General features: G+C 38.3%; 1 pseudogene; it reads right to left on the reverse strand.

The window, feature by feature from the left end:
- Positions 1–4,303: 4,303 nt before the first annotated feature.
- On the reverse strand, positions 4,304–4,398 carry LOC117312316 (U6 spliceosomal RNA; annotated as a pseudogene).
- Between the last annotated feature and the right edge of the window lie 2,044 nt (positions 4,399–6,442).

Genomic DNA, 6,442 nt, shown 5'->3' on the forward strand with positions numbered 1-6,442 from the left:
GACTGAAAGTAAGGGGATGGAAAAATATACTCCACGCAAATGGAAACCAAAGAAAGCTGGAGTAGCAATTCTCATATCAGACAAAATAGACTTTAAAATAAGGATTATTAAAAGAGACAAAGAAGGACACTACATAATGATCAAGGGATCGATCCAAGAAGAAGATATAACAATTGTAAATATTTATGCACCCAACATAGGAGCACCTGAATACATAAGGCAAATACTAACAGCCATAAAAGGGGAAATCGACAGTAACACATTCATAGTAGGGGACTTAAACACCCCACTTTCACCCATGGACAGATCATCCAAAATGAAAATAAATAAGGAAACACAAGCTTTAAATGACACATTAAACAAGATGGACTTAATTGATATTTATAGGACACTCCATCCAAAAACAACAGAATACACATTTTTCTCAAGTGCTCATGGAACATTCTCAAGGATAGATCATATCTTGGGTCACAAATCAAGCCTTGGCAAATTTAGGAAAATTGAAACTGTATCAAGTATCTTTTCTGACCACAACGCCATGAGACTAGATATCAATTACAGGAAAAGATCTGTAAAAAATACAAACACATGGAGGCTAAACAATACACTACTTAATAATGAAGTGATCACTGAAGAAATCAAAGAGGAAATCAAAAAATACCTAGAAACAAATGACAATGGAGACACAACGACCCAAAACCTATGGGATGCAGCAAAAGCAGTTCTAAGGGGGAAGTTTATAGCAATACAAGCCCACCTTAAGAAGCAGGAAACATCTCGAATAAACAACCTAACCTTGCACCTCAAGCAATTAGAGAGAGAAGAACAAAAAACCCCCAAAGCTAGCAGAAGGAAAGAAATCATAAAAATCAGATCAGAAATAAATGAAAAAGAAATGAAGAAAATGATAGCAAAGATCAATAAAACTAAAAGCTGGTTCTTTGAGAGGATAAACAAAATAGATAAACCACTAGCCAGACTCATCAAGAAACAAAGGAAGAAGACTCAAATCAATAGAATTAGAAATGAAAAAGGAGAAGTAACAACTGACACTGCAGAAATAAAAAAGATCATGAGAGATTACTACAAGCAACTCTATGCCAATAAAATGGACAACCTGGAAGAAATGGACAAATTCTTTGAAAAGCACAACCTTCTGAGACTGAACCAGTAAGAAAGAGAAAATATAAACAGACCAATCACAAGCACTGAAATTGAAACTGTGATGAAAAATCTTCCAACAAAGAAAAGCCCAGGACCAGATGGCTTCACAGGCGAATTCTATCAAACATTTAGAGGAGAGTTAACACCTATCCTTCTCAAACTCTTCCAAAATATAGCAGAGGGAGGAACACTCCCAAATTCCTTCTACGAGGCCACCATCACCTTGATACCAAAACCAGACAAGGATGTCACAAAGAAAGAAAACTACAGGCCAATATCACTGATGAACATAGATGCAAAAATCCTCAACAAAATACAAGCAAACAGAATCCAACAGCACATTAAAAGGATCATACACCATGATCAAGTGGGGTTTATTCCAGGAATGCAAGGATTCTTCAATATACGCAAATCTATCAATGTGATAAACCATATTAACAAATCGAAGGAGAAAAACCATATGATCATCTCAATAGATGCACAGAAAGCTTTCAACAAAATTCAACACGCATTTATGATAAAAACCCTGCAGAAAGTAGGCATAGAGGGAACTTTCCTCAACATAATAAAGGCCATATATGACAAGCCCACAGCAAACATCATCCTCAATGGTGAAAAACTGAAAGCATTTCCACTAAGATCAGGAATAAGACAAGGTTGCCCACTCTCACCACTCTTATTCAACACAGTTTTGGAAGTTTTAGCCACAGCAATCAGAGAAGAAAAGGAAATAAAAGGAATCCAAATCGGAAAAGAAGAAGTAAAGCTGTCACTGTTTGCAGATGACATGATGCTATACATAGAGAATCCTAAAGATGCTACCAGAAAACTACTAGAGCTAATCAATGAATTTGGTAAAGTAGCAGGATACAAAATTAATGCACAGAAATCTCTGGCATTCCTACACACTAATGATGAAAAATCTGAAAGTGAAATCAAGAAAACACTCCCATTTACCACTGCAACAAAAAGAATAAAATATCTAGGAATAAACCTACCTAAGGAGACAAAAGACCTGTATGCAGAAAATTATAAGACACTGATGAAAGAAATTAAAGATGATACAAATAGATGGAGAGATATACCATGTTCTTGGATTGGAAGAATCAACATTGTGAAAATGACAAAAATAAATAGAAGGGAGCCCATCTAGGACTTCCTAAGAAGTCAATAAAGACAACCTATAGAATGGGAGAATATATTTGCAAATGATGCGACCAACAAGGGATTAATTTCCAAAACATACAAACCACATACAGCTCAATAATAAAACGACAAACAACCCAACCAATAAATGGACAATAAAGCAAATAAATGTAATCAAGTGATCTAAAGCATTGTAATGAAAAAAATAAATAAAAAGAACCCATGATATAATCCACTCAGAAACAAATGGGCAAAAGAGATGAATAAGCAATTCACAAAAGGACATATCCATTTGGATAATCATCATAAGGAAAGGTGCTTAACTTCATTAATCATCAGGAAAGTGAGAATTTAAATCACAAAGCCATTACCACTACACATCTACCAAAAAAGCTAAAAATAAAACAAATAGATAACAATTCCAAATGTTGGTGAAGATGTAGAGCAACTGGAACTCTCATACATTGCTGGTGGATCTATACACTGGAAAAATGCTTGACAGTATCTACTAAAGCTAAGCATATACACATCCTTGATCCAGGTATGCCATTCCTTGGTAGACTAAAGCTAAGCATATACACATTCTTGATCCAGGTATGCCATTCCTTGGTAGAAACTCTATAGAAATATATGAGACATATACAGGAGACATATATGTCTCCTGAGACACATACAGGAATGTTTACAATGGCACTGTCATAATATCCCCAAATTGGAAACTACCCAACAATCTAAGAGTAGACTGGATAAATAAATAGTTGTATATGTATACAATAAATACTGTTTAGCAGTGAGGATGAACAAATCATAACTGTATACAACAACATGGCTACATCTAATGGACAGTAAAAGAAACTAGACCCAAAAGAGTGCAAACGTTATGATTTTACTGATAGAAGTATCCAAAACAGACAAACTTAGCCTAAGGTGTCAGAAGTCAGGAGAGTGGTTACTCTTAGAGGCTTAACAACTATAAGGGGACAAAAGAGGGCTTCTGGGATCTGGACAGTGCTCTGTTTTTAATCTGGGTGCTGACCACATGGGTTTGTTCACTTTATAAAATTTGTTCTGATACACACTTTTATTCTACACTTTTTGAAGATATATTTAAATTAAAAGTTTGCATCAAAATCTATATGCATATAGAAAGAGGAGCTGCCATTAGCTAGATTAAGATAACTGTCTTAGACTGAGATCAGTATCAACACCCCAGTGTGTATTAAATTCTTCTGTTAGATGCAATTGATTTCTACATTTGTGACTATCAAACTACTGAACAAATATTACTGAAATGCCTAATTGCTATGTTAGTGGTAAAAACTTAAGTCGAAGATATGATATGATCCCCAATTTCATTTTACAAAAATACTTTGTATGTACAAAGTATTTACAGTCTGTTTGGGGACATAAGATTAGAGACAAAATTAGCAAACAGAATTAGTTGAAGTCTAAACTCCTCTTGAATCTTGGAGTTTTCAGCTGATTGAGTTTGGGAAATTGCTCCAGCCACCAAGATATCCTTTGATGATCACATTTTCTGCTCGCAGAATATGATGTTTATTTTTAAGGTTTTTTGCATCTATGTTTACAAGGAATATTGACTTATAGTTTTCTTTTCTTGTAATGTCTCTGAGTAACACTGGCCTCATAACCTAGGAAGTATTTCTCCTTCAAATATCTGGAGGAGTTTTTGTAGCATGGTACAAACATTTCATAGAATTGGTAAGTGAAGACATCTCATTTGGAATGTTCTTTGTGCATAGGTAATCTTTAATAGATAGTGGACTATTTAAGTTATCTAATTATTGTTTTTCCAGTTTTATTGAGAAATAATTGACATATATCACTGTAAAAGTTTAAGGTATACAGAATGATGGTTTGATTTATATAAATTGTGAAATGATTACCACAATGGATTCAGCTAACATTTATCTTTTCATAGAGATACAATAAAAAGAAAAGAAAGAAAAAAAAAAGGAAAACAATTCTTTTCAAAATTATGGAATACTTCATGAATTTGCATGTCATCCTTGCACAGGGGCTAATCTCTGTATCATTACAATGTTAGTACATGTGCTGCTGAAGCAAGCATGTTATTTCATTTTTGAATTAACTTTGGTAGATTGTGACTTCCTATGAATTTGTCTTCTGCTAGTAATAAATTCTCTCTGTATTCATTTGGGAAAAAATATTTATTTTGCCTTCAGTTTTGAAATATATTTTCACTAGGTACAGAATTTTAGGTTGCTATGTTTCTACTTCAACACTCCATTATCTTTTTTCTTGAATGGTTTCTGAGAAGTTTGCTATAATTCATATTTTGTTCCACTTTTTTACTGTTTCACCTTTATTAAGCTGCCTTCAAGAATCTCTCCTTGTTTTGGTTTTCAGCAGTTTGCCTATGATATATACAAATATGTTTATATTATATTCTGTGTGGGGTTTTCTGAGCTTCATATATCTGTTGTTCATTATTGTTAATTAATTTCATAAATTCCCACCATTATCTATTCAAATATTTGTTCTGTCTACTTCTATTTCTTTTGTCCTTCTGGGAATTCAATTATTTGTATTTTTAGACCATTTGCTGTTGACCCACAGCTCTTGAATATTATGTTTGCATTTCTAACTCTTTCATTCACTTTGCATTTGATTTTGGATAATTTCTGTTGACCTACATCCACATTTAGTCATTCTTCATCAACGGAACCCAGTCTGCTAATCGGCCGATTGAAAGAAATCTTCCTTGCACGAGGGGAAGATGGCAGAAGAGTAAGAGGTGGAGATCACCGTCCTCCCCACAGATACACCAGAAATACATCTACACGTGGAACAACTCCTACAGAACACCTACTGAACGCTGGCAGAAGACCTCAGACCTCCCAAAAGGCAAGAAACCCCCCACGTACCTGGGTAGGACCTGCACTAGTGGGAGGGAGCTGTGAAGGAGGAAAGGTTTCCACACACCAGGAGCCCCTTTGCAGGCGGAGACTGCGGGTGGCGGAGGGGGAAAGCTTCGAAGTCGCAGAGAAGAGCACAGCAACAGGGGTGCAGAGAGCAAAGCAAGGAGAGATTCCCGCACAGAGGATCGGTGCCGACAAGCACTCACCAGCCCGAGAGGCTTGTCTGCTCACCCGCCGGGGCCGGCGGGGCTGGGAGCTGAGGCTTGGGCTTCGGTGGGAGCGCAGGGAGAGGACTGGGGTTGGTGGCTTGAACACAGCCTGCAGGGGGTTAGTGCGCCACGGCTAGCCAGGAGGGAGTCCGGGGAAAAGTCTGGACCTGTGGAAGAGGCAAGAGAACTTTTCTTCCCTCTTTGTTTCCTGGTGCGCGAGGAGAGGGGATTAAGAGCGCTGCTTAAAGGAGCTCCAGAGACGGGCGCGAGCCGCGGCTAACAGCACGGACCCCAGAGGCAGGCATGAGACGCTAAGGCTGCTGCTGCCGCCACCAAGAAGCCTGTGTGCGAGCGCAGGTTACTATCCACACCCTCCTTCCAGGGAGCCTGTCCAGCCTGCCACTGCCAGGGTCCCGGGATCCAGGGACAACTTCCCCGGGAGAACGCACAGTGCGCCTTAGGCTGGTGCAACGTCCCGCTGGCCTCTGCTGCCTTAGGCTCGCCCCGCATCCGTACCCCTCCCTCCCCACGGCCTGAGTGAGCCAGAGCCCCCGAATCAGTGGCTCCTTTAACCCCGTCCTGTCTGAGCGAAGAACAGACGCCCTCCGGTGACCTACACGCAGAGGCGGGGCCAAATCCAAAGCTGAGCCCCGGGAGCTGTGAGAACAAAGAAGAGAAAGGGAAATCTCTCCCAGCAGCCTCAGAAGCAGCGGATTAAAGCTCCACAATCAACTTGATGTCCCCTGCATCTGTGGAATACATGAATAGACAAAGAATGATCCCAAATTGAGGAGGTGGACTTTGAGAGCAAGATTTCTTATTTTTTCCCCTTTTCCCCTTTTTGTGAGTGTGTATGTGTATGCTTCTGTGTGAGACTTTGTCTGTATAGCTTTGCTTCCACCATTTGTCCTAGGGTTTTATCTGTCCTTTTTTTTTTTTCTAAAAAATTATTTTTTTCTAAATTTTTTTTATTTTAATAACTTTATTTTATTTTATCTTACTTTATCTTCTTTCTTTCTT

This window comes from Tursiops truncatus, chromosome 4 (assembly GCF_011762595.2).
Source record: "Tursiops truncatus isolate mTurTru1 chromosome 4, mTurTru1.mat.Y, whole genome shotgun sequence".
Lineage (NCBI taxonomy): Eukaryota > Metazoa > Chordata > Mammalia > Artiodactyla > Delphinidae > Tursiops > Tursiops truncatus.